This window comes from Megascapheus bottae, chromosome 7, assembly GCF_031878675.1.
Source record: "Megascapheus bottae isolate mThoBot1 chromosome 7, mThoBot2.hap1, whole genome shotgun sequence".
Classification (NCBI taxonomy): Eukaryota; Metazoa; Chordata; class Mammalia; order Rodentia; family Geomyidae; genus Megascapheus; species Megascapheus bottae.
Window position 1 is genome coordinate 3748281 of NC_143515.1, and position 15775 is coordinate 3764055.

Here is a 15775-nt window from a genome sequence, read left to right on the forward strand (position 1 = left end):
TAATGTAAAAGAGGAACTAAAATGATAAAAAATGGAAGTTTTCTCAAGAGCATGATCAAGAGCTCATTCCTGTAATAAGTTAATTTTACTGATGTTACAATGTGTTTACTCTGATTTTTCATGCTTATGAAAGAATGTATTTGTTTATAGAAAACATATAAACTTATGGTGCTATGGATTCCCTGGTGTAATTTATTATTATTTATTTTGGTGAAAGTATTTAAAAGCCTCATGATTTCCAGTAGTATCTACATTATAGGGATGCATTTGTAAAAATAAAAATCAAACTAGCTGGACTTTTTTTTAAAGGCATGTCTCTTAATCACTTAAATAGTTTAAAGCTAAAATGATAGAAATATTGCAGTAAAACAAATGACAAAACCTCTTCCTTGTAAGGGGCATGTTTTTTCTTTAGTTAGAGGCTTAACTGCAAAAATACTAGCTTTTTTTTTTATTCAGAAAAGTTTCCTACCTGATTCTGTGGCATGATACAGGGAGATATAGCTTGTGCGATAACTTTAAACTGCACACTGTTCATTCAAAAATTGAGTTGAGCAGTTATTCACTGCAAAATTGTAAAAGGATCTTTTCTCTCAAGTTAATTAAGGAAGTGGGTAAAAGACTGGTTTACCAGGCTCAAATTACATACGTAGAAAGATTTGTAAGAATAAATGCTTTGGCATTCTGTGGCCTACAAGCAGACAGAACTATAATATAGCAAATAAAAAACTCCCAGAATTTGGGCATCCAAGATTCAATTTCATTAAAAAATTTGGCAGTTAAAGAAAAGAAGGAAAATGCTTATTAAATCAGGGTAACTACAAAATGTTGACAGATCTCAAGTTTCATATCCAACTGGGCTCTTAGGAAATTGCTGGGGTGTTGGTGGATTCAAGTTATTCTGTCAAACCATTTTTTTCATAGTGAATTATCTTTTCAGTGCTTTCAGATTTAAATTCAACTTAATGGACTGACTCTTCCTGCCTCTGTTCCTGTCTCTGTCTCCTCTTTTCTTTTCCTTTTTTCCCCCTTTCTTCCTTCTTCACTCCCTCCCTCTTCCTCCCCTTCCCTCTCCCTTCCTGCCTCTGTTCCTGTCTCTGTCTCCTCTTTTCTTTTCCTTTTTTCCCCCTTTCTTCCTTCTTCACTCCCTCCCTCTTCCTCCCCTTCCCTCTCCCTTCCTTCCTTCCTATACCCCCACCCCAAGTCTGTAACACTCAGGTGTTATAGAACCTTCAGCTGTAGTGGTTCAAAATTATATATGTGTACAAAGATTTGTCTGTGCCTGCTTAAAGAATTATTATTATTATCATCATCATTATTATTTCTCACCCAAGTACTAGTATTTCTAAAAGAGAGAAACAGGTAGTGCCTAACAAAGGCAAAAATACTTGGAGAACTAAATTCAGTATTTGTCTAATTCATGTATTCCTGTTCTCCCTTCCTGTTAGTTACTAAGACAAAAATTATATAGACTGTCATTAACTTGTAAGATATGAACTGATTTAACAAGATATTGCTTAATTTTCCATTTTACCAATGTTCTTGGAGCAAACCAACCCCTTTTCCCCAGAGAACCTGAGTTGAGGTCATTGTCTGGGTGAAGACATTTGCCTTGGATTTAAATAAGGGGAGTTAGGGGCCTGATCTGCCAGGCTTTGCTAAGGACAGTGATTGAAGTTGTTAGATAATTATTCACCTTCTTCTTTGCCTCATGAGAGGAGGAGACACATGAACATAATATAAAATACTTTAAATTAATATTAAATAGTCCAAGTGGGATCACTAAAGTTATTTACATTTAGCAATGAATTAAAATGTTAGCATTCTACGTTTAATGAGTTAGGGGCTTAGTCTCCTTGGACGATCTGACTCAGAAACATTTGCTGAACAAACCTTCAAGAGCTTTTTAGTTTGTAGAGTTTTCTTAGTGAGAGTTGGTGAATCCAGAAGTACAGTCCCTTTACTTTGTGTAGGGGACAAAGTAGAGACAGTCAGAAAGAGGACAAAGTTAAAGTCTTGTAGGTGGTAAGTGGGTCTGGAGCTTATTTTAAAGTTGCCTTTGGCAGAGTTGGAAGAGATTGAACATAATTTGGATTTCACTAAGGAACACTGGAAAACATTAATTAAAGGCAGTTTTCTAAAATATAAATAGTGGCAAATATTGCTTTTAAAAAGAGAAACCTGGGCTTTATAATGGCATACTTGGATTTCTTCCTCATTGTTGAAGAAAACTCTACCACTTGATTTTTGAATTCATATAATGAAATAAGCTGAAATATTGTTCTGACACACAAAGTATGACTTGTTTAAGAATAAGTAAAAATGGGTGCCAGAGAAGAAGAAAACATTGTTGATTTCCTTTTCATGATAGTTTCAGGAGAAAAGAACTAAGTGAAAGCATAGATTAGTTATGTCTCTATGTATATCTGGATAAATGTATGTGTATAATAACTTGATAAAGCACATATATCAAATTGTTTCTGTTGTAGTAATAGAAACTAATTGGTGAAACTTGAAACACTGTTGTACATTTGGAAAAATTTTTAGTAATTGCAATTTCTAGATACACATAAAAGCAGAAAAATTCTTAATGTATTTAAGGTTTGTTTACATGGAAATTAAGCATATAGAGAATAGTGAATAAATGCAAGAAAAATGTTTAATGCCTGGGTGTTAAGTCTTAAGGTTGTACTAATGATGCTACCCCTATTAGTCATCAAATGCTTTTTCTTTTCGTTTCTTTAAATTGAGCCTTCAGAAACTTATACAGTGTGAAATTGTTATAGAATTGCTAATTATTCCTTACCCCAGACCCTTTTCAATAAAGTGATGCCATCCATGGAAGATTTAAAGCAAAACAAAATCATAGACTTATTATCAGGGATTTCTCTCAGGCTAAGTATTTACAAGATTTTCTTTAAAAAAAAGCCCACTAATAATACTGATCAGGATATTTATTTGGCTTTCTTTTCTCTCTCGTTTTAGAGGTATGGCCTAATTCTTCACGTTGGCCGTTGATTTCCATGGAGGCTGTCGTGAGGTAGCCATGTAATTTCTTTATCTTTCACCTGCAAATTACACACATTATTTTGCAGCTCAAAATAAGCATTCCCAACGAGTTGCATTCAGTAAATGTCTTTCACAGCATTAGTACAGAACTGAGGTACAAAAGAATATTAATCTAATACATTCCAAAATTCAAATACTTGTGATTAATAAGCATTATTATCTATAAATAAGGCCCTAATGATACTTTGGCAGTGTTGTAAACACAAGAATCAGAGGCAATTATTGTCATTATTGTTCAGCAAGTACTTCCCATGAATACCAAATGGGTATTGCTGTCCAGCTACTTGGCAAGGAAGGTTCTTATAAAGAAACAGATGTTGGCCAATCAGGCCCGGCCACTATTAACTGCCCTTAGCTAGAGACTCAGAGCCCTTAAAGAAAGAAAGAAAAGAAAAGAAACCCATTCCCAAACTAAGACATTAAAAACAATTGTAATGAGACTTTTTTTTTAAAGAGGTCCTTTATTACAAATATAAAGGCATCCTGAAAATCCTGAAAATAATGTATTTCAATGCTGACATTGGTGAATTGGAGCTATCAGCGACCATTGTGTTATTTGGAACGGGAAGCCTTATTTGTGAGACACTCCCCTATGTGATGGAGTACCCGCATAACAAAATCAATGAACAACAAGATATAAGTTGCAACAGCGCCGAAATCCCTCCCAAGGTCAAGGCCATGTTCAGGACACGCAGAGCTCTCTCCTCTATCAAACATGATCCTTCTATCAGGTTAGCTCCAGCACCTGTGTGTGTGGGGAGGGGGCGTGGGGTGGGTTAGAGTTGTAGTTTAAGTTAGAGAAAGTTCTCCAGTCTCCACAAAAACAATACAGGCCCATGGACATTCATTTGCTCTGCATTCCCCATATTAGAAATCAACATGTTCTGCCAACAGACTGATATTTGCTTTGAAGTCCAGTGGTACTGGATAATAGCTGAGTTGTTTCTGGTAGACAGGAAAACAAGACCGTTGTGTATAGATTTTCTTAAGGGATTGTGGCATTAAGCTTTGGATATATCTACATATATCTATCTCTATCTCTATCTCTATCTATATATGTGTGTGTCTCTCTGTGTGTGTGTATACGTGTGCATGTGTGTATGTTTTCTAGTTTTAAATTCCTCATGCATACAAAGCCTTATACTTCTTATTTTTAATTTTTGGTCAGTCATATGACTTGAACTCAGAGCCTGGGTGCTATCCTTGAGCTTTTTCACTCAAGGCTAGTCTACCATTTGGAGCTACAGTACCTTTTCTGGTTTTCTGGGGTTTAATTGGAGATTAGAGTCTCATTGACTTTCCTGCTCAGGCCAGCTTTGAACTACGATCCTCAGATCTCAGAATCCTGAGTGCCTGCTGAGTAGCTAGGAATACAGGTGTGAGCTACCAGTGCTCAGATCCTTGTACCTAAAGCATTGTTACTGTGGGTTTGAGAAAGCACTAAATTGGTTTCCCAAAGGCATCGACATAGAAGTCACTCAGACAAGATCAAGACTGTGGGTGCAAGGTGGAGTAGGTGAGGCTTTGAAGAGCAGTGTTTTGGTCAACTGGTGTTTTTAGCAGTCAATGATAGCATGAGAGTGTCGTGGAGAATACCTGGTAGAATGTGTGTTCACTCACAAGAGATGAGTGAGATTGTTTACTACAGCCCCTCCCTGTGCCCCTTACCCCCAATTTTTTCAGCATCACTTCAAATTAGATAGAATTCTTCCCTTTTCCTCTTCTTCCTCTTCCCTTTCCTCTTCTCTCCTCCCCCATTCCTCCTCCTCTTGGCTGGTGTTATACTACTTGAACCATGACTCTGGGTCCAGGTTTTATGGCTGATAAATTGGAGATAAGAGTTTTGAGAACTTTGTCGCTTTAAACTGAGATCTTCAGATTTTAGCCCCTTTAGTGGTTAGGATTACAGGTGTGACCTACAGGACTTAGCCTCAAGACTTTCTTGGTTTCAGAAAAGCGAAGCCAAATGGAGTCCACTATTATCAAAATAAACAGAAAATGAGGGTTTTTTTTAAATCTGGCTCTTTTTGAAAATGTTCTCGTCAGCCTTGGCCAGGGATTTGTCTAGAGAGCCAGGTGGCTGTGCCCATGAATGTGGACTATTGTGTGCCAAAACCATGTGGCAGAAGTCAGTTATAGTCTGGGCCCTGGTCACTTTCTCCTCTTTCTTGAGTTTGAACCTCTCTGTATTAGACACAGTGTGCATTACCCACTAAAATTCATCATCACTCTCTCAGTCTCTTCAGTGAGGAAAAATACAACACAGTGAGCTCTCTTAAGCAAATCTTCTCTCATTCCCAAGCATGATGTAACTGAAATAACTTTTCATAAGTAATGACAATCACAATGATGGTGCCAATAATAATGATGATAGTGATAAAAATACATGTCACTAAGGACTGACTATGAATCAGAAATATATTCCCTGCATACATTGCCCTGTGAGGCCTATTAACAGCTCTCCAAGGAAAGTTTGGGTCTTGGTTTGACAGATGCCCTGTGTAAAGGCTGTAGGAGTTATGTCATCTGTCATGGTCCCTTGATGATTCCACCAATGGATTCCAGCCTTCTAATTCTAAAGGACACTGGTGCTTTCTGCCCTTTGTGGAATTCCCAGACATTGGTCTTTTAGAGCCATGTTCTTATTCTCTTGTACAACTGTCTTGTGACATTTGGTGAGCACAGTCCCTGCCTCCACCCTCCACCCTATTACCTACTAAAACAACGATGACGGAGGCTCCTAGGGCCTTGTTCCTACACTATAACTGCACTTTTGCTACACAAAAGTCCTTCACGATGGTAACAGCTAGGGCTCACCTTATTAACCTGCAGTGACTCAGGCTGGAGGCTGGTGGAATGTTATGGTGTGGGTCTCCTTAAGTGCTGTGTATGCATCTATGAATGCTTACACAGAGGCACGTTTCTGCTCTTTTGTGTAGGAATACCCTGGGGACAATCAAACTTCAGTGATGGGAAACGACACCCTTAACCCTGACATTGACTGTGGACCTGGGAACTTGTGGGACACCAAATCAGGGCTAATGGAATGCCTACTACATTGATTTCACTTGCTTGCTGGACACAGAGGTTAGTTCAATGTGTGCACCTCACTATGTACAGGCAAGGCCACTGTCCGACATCCTTATGAGTCTTGGAACTGTTTGGGAAGGAGTGATACTGTTTCAGACACACCCAGCAGCAACTATGGGGCTAGGCTTTGTGCCAGCCTCGGGCTCTGTGCCTTCCCCTGGATAGAAAGAGACTCTGGGGTTACAGCTCCAGGCACTTGCTGGCTAGCAGCGTGTGTAAAAGCTGGCTTTTCACGACTGAAAAAAAAATTGTGGCTTTATTTGGGGAAAAGAGGAAATAGAGCTAGCTATGAAGCTGTGTTCTAGCACCAGGGTCATACAGTTAGAAAACACTTCAACAATGATTTCATTTTCCAGGAAATATTCCTTACTGCTGCTGACTTCCAGAAAGCAAAAGGGTCTTAGAACAGGTCAAAGTGAAAAGGTTACTTGGCTTTCAGAAAATTACTCTTTCACCTAATTAATTCATTAATTGATATTCTGTTTCATTCCAAGAAAGGATGTGAGGCTGTTTATCAAAACACATGATAGAGGGCTGGGAGTTTGGCCTAGTGGTAGAGTGCTTGCCTAGCATGCATGAAGACCTGGGTTCAATTCCTTGGTACCACATACATAGAAAAAAGCCGGAAGTGGTGCTGAGGCTCAAGTGATAAAGCTCCAGCCTTGAGAAAGGCCAAGGACAGTGCTCAGGCCCTGAGCTCAAGCCCAGGACTGGCAAAAAAAAACCCCAAAACAAACAAACAAAAAAACCACCAAAAAACAAGAACCCCCCAAAACCCCCCAAACCAACCAACCGAACAAAAAAAAAAAACACATGTAGAAACTAAGGTAAGAAAAAAGAACCTCAGAAAAGTTGTGTACAAACACAACTAGTAAGAGGTGTTAGAAACTCACATAAAATGGTAGGAGTAAAAGAAGGCAGAGATTAGGGGGTTGGTACCTCATACCTGTAATTCTAGCTACTCAGGAGGCTGAGTTTTGAGGATCATGGTCTGAAGCCAGTCTGAGCAAGAAAGTCCAAGAGACTCTTATCTCCAATTTACCACCCAATAAACCAGAAGTGGAACTATGTCTCAAGTGGTAGAGTGCCAGTCTTGACAGAAAAGCTAAGGGATAGTACCCAGGCCCTGAGTTCAAGGCCCAGGATGAGCACAAAACAATCACACACAAAAGAAAAAGAATGCAAAATTGACAATCAGTCTTGTTAACTGCTACTTAAAAACAGAAAAAAAGATGATACTGTTTTCATGGTGAACTGTCAATTACATGTGACTTGAAAATATTCCCTAGAACATCTTTGATAGCTTAATCTCAAAGAAAAATGTTCAGAAGGGAATTTACGATGGCATCTTTTGTATTCACAATAAAAAAGCTAATCTTGGGTCTCTTCGAGTTTTATATTGGAAGAAGGGCATTATGATATTCCTTGACAAGCAGTAATGCTAGCAAGTGGCATTTTACTTCCCATACTTACCTGCCGTAAGATACTTTGACAGTTTTCAAGGTATAGAATACATTCTGCTCCTTCCAAGTAAATCTTGGAAAATCACCAATAATGTGTATTTTACTGTCTCCTCTGTTTTATTTTTTAGTTGTTGTTGTTTAGGTAGTCAAGAGATAATATAAAGATCACAATAAAGTTCTTTTTATTTAGGGTGTATGAATTCATGCATCTTTTACTACAACCTGCTTAGTGACTCAATTGCCTCATGTAACCCTTCTGGCTTTGCATTTTTCTCATCTGTTCAATCAGCGCGTGGGATTTAGTTGATCTTTAAGTTGCCTTCTAGCCATAAAATTCAGTGTTTCAAAATTTCTGCCATCTAGAGAATCCATTAATGTAAGCATGATTTTTTATAACTAGTTATATTTCCATTGATAGCAAACTTGCATGTAAAGAATACAGAACATTCTATTATGTGGTGTAAATCAATAAAATGAAAATGTATCCATTGACAACATTTGTATTTCACCTATTACAGAGCTGTGCCATCTCTTTGAATACAATACACTTTTATGCTCCATTAAAGCATGCTTGACATAGCTTTCAACTACTTGCAAATGCTGAGAAGTTGAAAAACATAACATTTACAAAAGATACATCTGGTGCATATTTCTATGACTTGGAAGAAGGAATCATTTAAATACTGCTGAGCCATCTCCATATTAGGAGAAAAGATATTCCATGTCCATATGGGAAATTGGTAGTAAAATACATGTAGGTTTAAATTTCTCTTGCACATTTCCTTCTCTCTGACACATGTTAAAATATGGAAATATTGATTAGGAATTAAATCATCTCTTTGGGTTGTTGGAATCACTTTTCTCCAGAATTTTATAAGATTATATCACAAAAGCCAGGGTACATGTCAGCAATGATAAGTTTTGAAGTAGATAAGTAGATAGAATAACTGCTTATTTAAGTTCACAACTTCTTAACTTGGGAGTCATGGATCTGTGGAACATCTAAAGACAAGATTCAGCTGGGTACTGGTAGTTCATTTTATAAGCTAGCTATTCAAGAGGCTGAGATCTCAGGGTTGTGGTTTGAAGCTACCCTGGACAGAAAAGTCTGTGTGATTCCTATCTACAACTAACTAACTAACAACAACAGCAATAATCCCCCCCCCCTCAGAAATGGAGATGTGGCTCAAGAGGTGCAGTGCTAGTCTTGAGTGATAAGGCCAAGAGAGAATGCAAAGTCCTGAGCTTATGTCCCAGTGTTAGCACAAACATATGAGGTTCTGGGGCTCTCAAACTCCCCCCCACTCCTTGAGCTGCTATAAAAGTGTGTGTTTGTGTGTTTCATTAATTTGTTTCTAGAAAAGGTTTACCTCACACCAATACCTCCACGTGGTTCGTGACCCCGGTGTCCTGGAAAAACGTGAAGTTCATGAGAAGCGCCAGCAGTTGTGTTTTCCGAGTTGATTTATGTGGAGTAGGTAGTCACAGTTCCCATGTAAGCTCCATTAATATACATAAAAGGGTGGCACTGTTCAGCTTGAGCGGTCTAGAGTTACGTCAGAAATCCACCTCTATCCATCTAAACCTCAGAATCACTCAGTAATGCCATCCAATTTAGATCTGTAAGACCACATTATTTTTAAGTTGTGAATGTAGAGGTCTAGGCAGAGCAGAGATGAGGTTTTCCTGAATTGGGCAGAGATCGGGTTGGGAGAAAACCCACCTAAAAATTATGCTGCCCTTCTAGCATGTCAAGTGGTCCCCTCCCATGACCAAGAGCATTTTCCCTCTGGCATACAGACACTTAATTGATATTAGGGACTCTGGTTTAAATGGAGAAAAGTGAGAAAATCAAGATCGAGGACACTGTTCTACCATGAAGGACACTGCACTCCGTTCTTTTACCATGGGAAAGATTCTCTCTCTCTCTCTCTCTCTCTCTCTCTCTCTCTCTCTCTCTCTCTCTCTCTCTCTCTCTCTCTCTCTCTCTTCCTCTCTCTCTCTCTCTCTCTCTCTGTATATATATATATGTGTATATATATACATATATATATGTTAGAAACAGTTATGTAAATGAAGGATTTTGATCACCTTGTCAATTTCTTATCCGTTGCCAGTTTGAATGACTTCTAAATCAGAAGAATGAAGAAGATCTGTTTTCCCATCAGTTTCTGAGCCTAAGGAATTTGGAGCTGGAGTCTGGAGCCAGGAAACAGTCCTGTTTTGAATTCAGAGGCTTGACTGCTACACTCAGACGCCAAGCTTAGGGCAGATTCCAAAAGGTTCAGCTTGATATGACAGCCCTGGAGGTCAGAGAGAATTCCTCAGGGAGGCAGATGAAGAGGAGCCGGAGTGACCACGAGTCTACATGGTAATGTGTTCAGCCAGCAGGCACCGGGCATTACCAAGTAGAACGCTGATCTAGTGGTTATTGCCAGCCTCAGTATAAGGTATAAGGTGTATTTTTCGATTTCCAACTATTTGAGATGGGGTAGCTCCAACATCTAGAAAGCTCTGGAAGTTTTTCCCACCGTAAGATGGACTCTGTCTCCAAAGTCTAATGGGCTCCATTGTGTAAACATTTTTGGGAAAATCAATTTGGTTCTTCTAGATACTCTATTTGAGTATTTGACTGCCATGTCAATGTGGTAGTTGTTTGTGGGAGACAGCACACACTTGCAACCAAAACAGATCCCCAAACAACAAATAGGAGTGATACCTTGTGATGGTAGCTGGGCTAGGTTGAAAGAAACAGATACACATATATACACATGAGGTGATTGTCCTGTGATTTTAGTATCAGAAGGGCTTTGGGAGGAGAAATAAAGGATGTCACGAACTCCTTAGAAATGCTTTGTTAAAAATTAATTTTATTGTCATGGTGATGGGCAGATGGGTTACAGTTACATACACAAAGTAATGAGTATATTTCTTGTCCAACATTGTTACCTCCTCCCTTGATTTTTTTTCTCCTGCTTGTCCTCCTCCCAACTTCCTCTCTCACGTTGTAAAGTTAATTTCCAGCATAGTGTCTCATGAAGTACTGCTTTAAAAATCAAAATATTGTTAGCGCCACTCCCTTCATCTCTTCCTTCCCTCCTTCCTTCATTTCTCTTTTTGCTTTTTCATTCTTCTCTCCCTTCCTCCCTCCCTCTCTCCTTCCCGTCCTTTCTTCCTTCTTTTCTTTTTGCTTTTTTGTTCTTTCTGCCCTCTCTGTCTCCCTCCTTCCCTCTTTTCTTTCTTTCTTTTTTTCTTTCTTTCTTTCTTTCTTTCTTTCTTTCTTTTTTTCTTTCTTTCTTCCTTCCTTCCTTCTCTCCTTCCTTCCTTCCTTCCTTCTCTCCTTCCTTCCTTCCTTCCTTCCTTCCTTCCTTCCTTCCTTCCTTCCTTCCTTCCTTCCTTCCTTTCTGTGCTGGTACTGGGGCTTGGACTTAGAGTCTGGTTGCTATACCTTAAACTTTTTCACTCAAGGCTAGCACTCTACTAGAATTCACTTCTGCCTTTCTGTTAGTTAACTGGAGATAAGAGTTTCAGGGCTTTTTGTTGTTGTTCTTCCATCTGGCTTTGAACTGCAATCCTCACATTTCAGCTTCTGAATAGCTAGGATTATAGGTATGAGCTATTAGCACCTAGTAGTAGTAATTTTACCAGTGCAGCCCCAAAGATGGTCCATTCCCATGGAATGGAAGATGGTAACAAAAAATGAAATGAACAGAGAAAGATCTTTCACACACTCCTCTGCACCAAGCCTCATTGAGAATTCTTAGGTCCTTTTGCAAAGGCTCTATCTAACTTTCTCCTCTGAACTTAGTGAATAACACCATTAGCTTATCATGATTTAAAAAAGGGGATTGGTTATTACTATTATTATTATTACCATTATTGTTATTATTATTATTATTAATTATTATTATTATTATGTTAGTCCTGGGGCTTGAACTCGGGGCCTAGGCACTGTCCTTGAACTTTCTCAAGGCTAGAGCTCTACCACCTGAGTCATAGAGTCACTTCCAGCTTTTTCTGTGTATATCAAGGCTTTGGGCATACGAGTCAAGCACTCTACCACTGGGCCACATTTCTGGCCCTATTGTTACCATTATTGATTTTAAAATTTATACTTGGGAATAAACATCCACCTCAGAGAGGTTGAATACATGCACAGGCATTCTTCAGGTACCTCAACTCAATTTCTACCTTAGGGTCTGTCCAGGAAGGATTTTCTTATGTCTCATGAAGTCTTTTGGGTATTTCATTAACTATGTGAATTCTAAAGTAGTTTGCTGAGTAACTATGAGAACACTTATCTGCAAGTGTGTTTTTTTTTCCTTTCGTCTTACCTTTCTTTTCCACAGTGAATGCCCTGAGAAGAATTCCAGATTCTCTTCTAGACACTATTTAGAAAATACAACAATCATGGCATTATAAAAATGACCCAGGATAGTTTCAGGATCTAGTATGTTTATGCTTTGAGTTAGAAAATATTACTTAAAATTCAGGGACATTTATGGTTTTATTAGTGGTTCTAAGAATATTATGTAAGATCACTGAGTTGTCAAGCAACAAGATTTTGAGGATGGAAAGAATTACTTAAGAAGATATGGAAATGTTCTTTTTGAAGGTATAATACTCCATAAGAAAAAGCATAGGCTTGGGGCCAAATGAAGTGGCCCACATACATAATCCCAGCTACTTCAGACACAGAGATCAAGATTGTGATTAAGGCCAAACCAGATAAAATGCTATTGAGATATCCATCTCAACAAATAAGTGGAGTATAGTAGCTTATGCCAGTAATCCCAGCTACATAGGAGGCAGAGGCAGAGGAGCAAAGTCTGAGACTGGCACCAGGAAAAACTGAGACCATATCTGAACAATAACTAAAGCAAAAAGCAAAAAAAAAAGGCTAAAGGCATGGTTCAGGAGATACAGGGAAGTTTAACAACACCAGTAATGAAAAAAAGAAAAGAAAATGATAAAAAAAGGATAATAAATTATCTCTCAACTTGGAGGATGTATAGGTTGGTTGGTGAGTACAATATTTGATGTTTATATTGTAGATTCTGATCTCAAGAAAAGCAGTTCTCTTGTAAATAATCTGTTATGAGGATGAAGTACGAATTAACTAGTATTTAGGAAAGCTCATTGGGGTCTATATGTTTCAGTGGTTGGCCCATTTGAGCTGAAATAAACAATATATTTAGCCATCAATTCCAGTTAAGTTGGCAAACATTTAACAGTAAAAGAATTAAGTAGGGCTAAATTTTAAAAACAAAACTGCATGATTTAAGTAGTTCCAAACCAAAGAATGTAGAGGGAAACATGAAATGATCATTTGTTTTTCTTGGCACTAAGGTTTGAACTCAAAGTCTTCATACTTGTTACCATTAGAGCCACCACACTAACCTAGAGCCTAAGAATATTGTCCTGATGTCATTTGCAAAGTCCTGCAACAGGCTGCAAGCATCTATTGCAGTGATTTGAGAAACATGTACAACTTTAGGGTATATAAAGTAGAAAAATAAATGAAGAGAAAGACATCAATAAAAACCTGGAGATTCGGAGCACTTTTTTTTAAAAGAAGAAATCTGCATGCATTTTGAATAATAAAAAGCATTCCCTTCTCTTGTTTTGGTTATGCCTTTTTAAATAGCTTATGTCTGTACATATCAGCAACCTTAGCCCGAGTTAGATGATTTGGCCCTTGGAGATTCTTCTGTTGTTCAGATGCCAATTTCAATGTGTTTTCCAAGCAGCCAGGATTTATTTACTTTGTGTGGAGGAGACATTGTTGACTAAATAAGAAAACCTCTCAGTTTTTGTTTGCTTCTTGCTCCATGGATTTTCTTCTCTTTAGCCTCTTTCTCCCTTTGAATGTTTAAACTTAACCTTTAATTTCAATCCTTTTTCTGTTGCAAGTCTCTGATTTGCTTCTTCCTGGTGAAAATGCTGCTCTTCCATCTGAGCATTACTAAAGCATCTACTCATTCTTCTTTATTGCTTCTTTGTTTCTCATTGTTCTCTGAGTCTATGATGAGAATGTATTGTATTCTTCCATAGTGATTTTTTTCCTGGAAATTCCAAGCGGTTAGAAAATTCAAACTAACATATGCTGATGGTGAATCATTAAGTTTTACATGGTTTTTATTAAGTTTCCAATTGGATTTGCTTTTGTATCTCTTTTCTGTTGTCGCTTACTCTTGCCCTCTCTTCTCCATGGGCACAAGTTATCTTCATTTTCTCACTTGTTTATTCAGATTCCACTTTGTAAGGTAAACTTTGGCCATATCTAAGAAACTGTAGGTTTTAATTTCTGCGCAGCCAGCACGTCCTGGGTAGTTTAGTATTTTCTTCTCAGCTGCCTGCGTGGCTGATGTGCCTGAGATATGAAATGTCCCCCATAAAAGCTCATGAAGTCTTGGTCCTCAGCTGGTGGTGCTATTGCGAGGTGAGTCAATTGCGGTGACCCTAACCTCATTAATGGGTTCGTCCATTGATGGATTCATACTGATAGGCTTTTAGGAGGCAAGGCCTGGTTGGAGGAAGGAGATCACTGGAGCCATATGTTTGAAGGGTGTATCTTATCCCTAGCCCTCTCTGCTTCTTGGCTGCCCTGAAGTGAGCAGTGTTACTCACCACACCTTTCTGTCATGCTGTTTCTGCCTTGCCACAGCCAAAGCCATGGAACCAGCAGACCATTGAATGAAACCTCTGAAACCCTGAGCCAAAATAATATTTTCCTCCCTTGAGTTGTTTCTCTTGGGTATTTTGTCCCAGGAATGAAAATTGAGCAGTGAAGTGGCACACCCATATCCATCCTTAGTGGAACAGATTTGGTTGGTTGCAAGAAGACTGAGATAGGAGTTGGTAGAACATGTACATTGTAATTGTAGATGGGAAGACAGACAGATAGACAGAGGGACTAGTGGATGGACAGGCAGGTATCTAATTGAGGCTCTATAGTGACTACCATGTGTGTTACCCTGGGTGAACCACTGCTTCTCTGCCTCACTGTGCATTCTTGGAGATAAATAACATCTGACTCACAGGATGTTGTGGGGATTTTCTACTGGGTGTATTTCCAGTAACTATAAATTTCCTGCTTTTACCTATGCAGAGAGCTTGAATAACTTAAAACCATGCAAGTTAACCACAGTAGACACACAGAAGGCTAGTAGGTAGGTAGAAATTAGCAATGGCAGAAATAATGTCACTTCCACTGTGCCTCAAATGCAGTCACTTCATTTTGACAGTGACCATAAGAGTCTTCTGAGGCTCCAGTGCCTCTCTGAAGGGCACAGGAGTATAGATAGTTCTTTTGTCCACTGTTGCCATGTGATTCATTTGGGAGGAAAGATGGCTACTAAGAAGTTACAGAGTAGAGTGAGATAAAAGCCAGTGAAAGATCATCCCGACTGTGGAAAAGTAGAGCCTTTCAGCTTTGTACAAATGAGTTTTATGTTTCATTCTCAAGTTTGGAGAAAAGAAAACCTTTCCTTTCCTTTTTGTTGTTTTTGGCAAGACTCGGTAAGTCTGCAAGTCACATATAAGGCACACTGGACCCAGGTTTCAAAGGATCTGTGTACTTTGCATATGTTAGATTTTTTTAAGTCCAGCTTCCGCTCCAGGAGGTGGTAGGGTTTGGGGGAGCACACAGATGGGCGGTTCACATCTGTTGCCCCCACTTTGCATGTGGAAATCGACTTTGATGAGATTTCATTTTCTGAAAATTAAAATTCCCCAAGGAGGCTCACACTTTGAGTGGCACATCTTCACACGAGCAGCTCTGAATGTGGTCATGTGCACTTCTACAGTGGGGAGAGGCAGCTGATAGTGTGGAATCCACCTCAGACAAAAGACATCTCTGGATTAGCACAGAGTTAGTCTGAGTCAGAATGACTTTCCATCCCTTCAAGGTCATGGCATATCTTTTTTTTTTTGGTTTGTTTATTTTTGTATGCATCTTAGGTATTCAATCGCTCGAGAAGAAAAATGACTATCTCAGAATTATGAATTTGGCAGAGGATTTAGTTTATTTTGGGAGAGATATAGATTCTTCTCTGACGTGATCAATTTGACTCCTTTGTTTTGGCTGCTTTTGGCTTTTAGGTTAGGGTAGTTGTACTATCACAAAATAATTACCAAAACTCAGTGGTTTA

At 38.8% G+C, this 15775-nt stretch overlaps 1 long non-coding RNA gene across 2 annotated transcripts in view; it reads left to right on the forward strand.

Annotated features, from left to right (window-relative positions):
* The window catches only part of LOC150060188 (uncharacterized), a 47384-nt gene that overhangs the window by 11186 nt on the left and 20423 nt on the right, over window positions 1-15775 (forward strand). The window contains exons 2-3 of one of the 2 annotated variants that reach the window (XR_016536118.1): window positions 6009-6156; window positions 9740-9969. This is a non-coding gene — a long non-coding RNA (uncharacterized LOC150060188). Of the gene's footprint in view, window positions 1-6008; window positions 6157-9739; window positions 9970-15775 lie in introns of those variants that run through there. The other variant, XR_016536119.1, reaches the window with a different exon arrangement.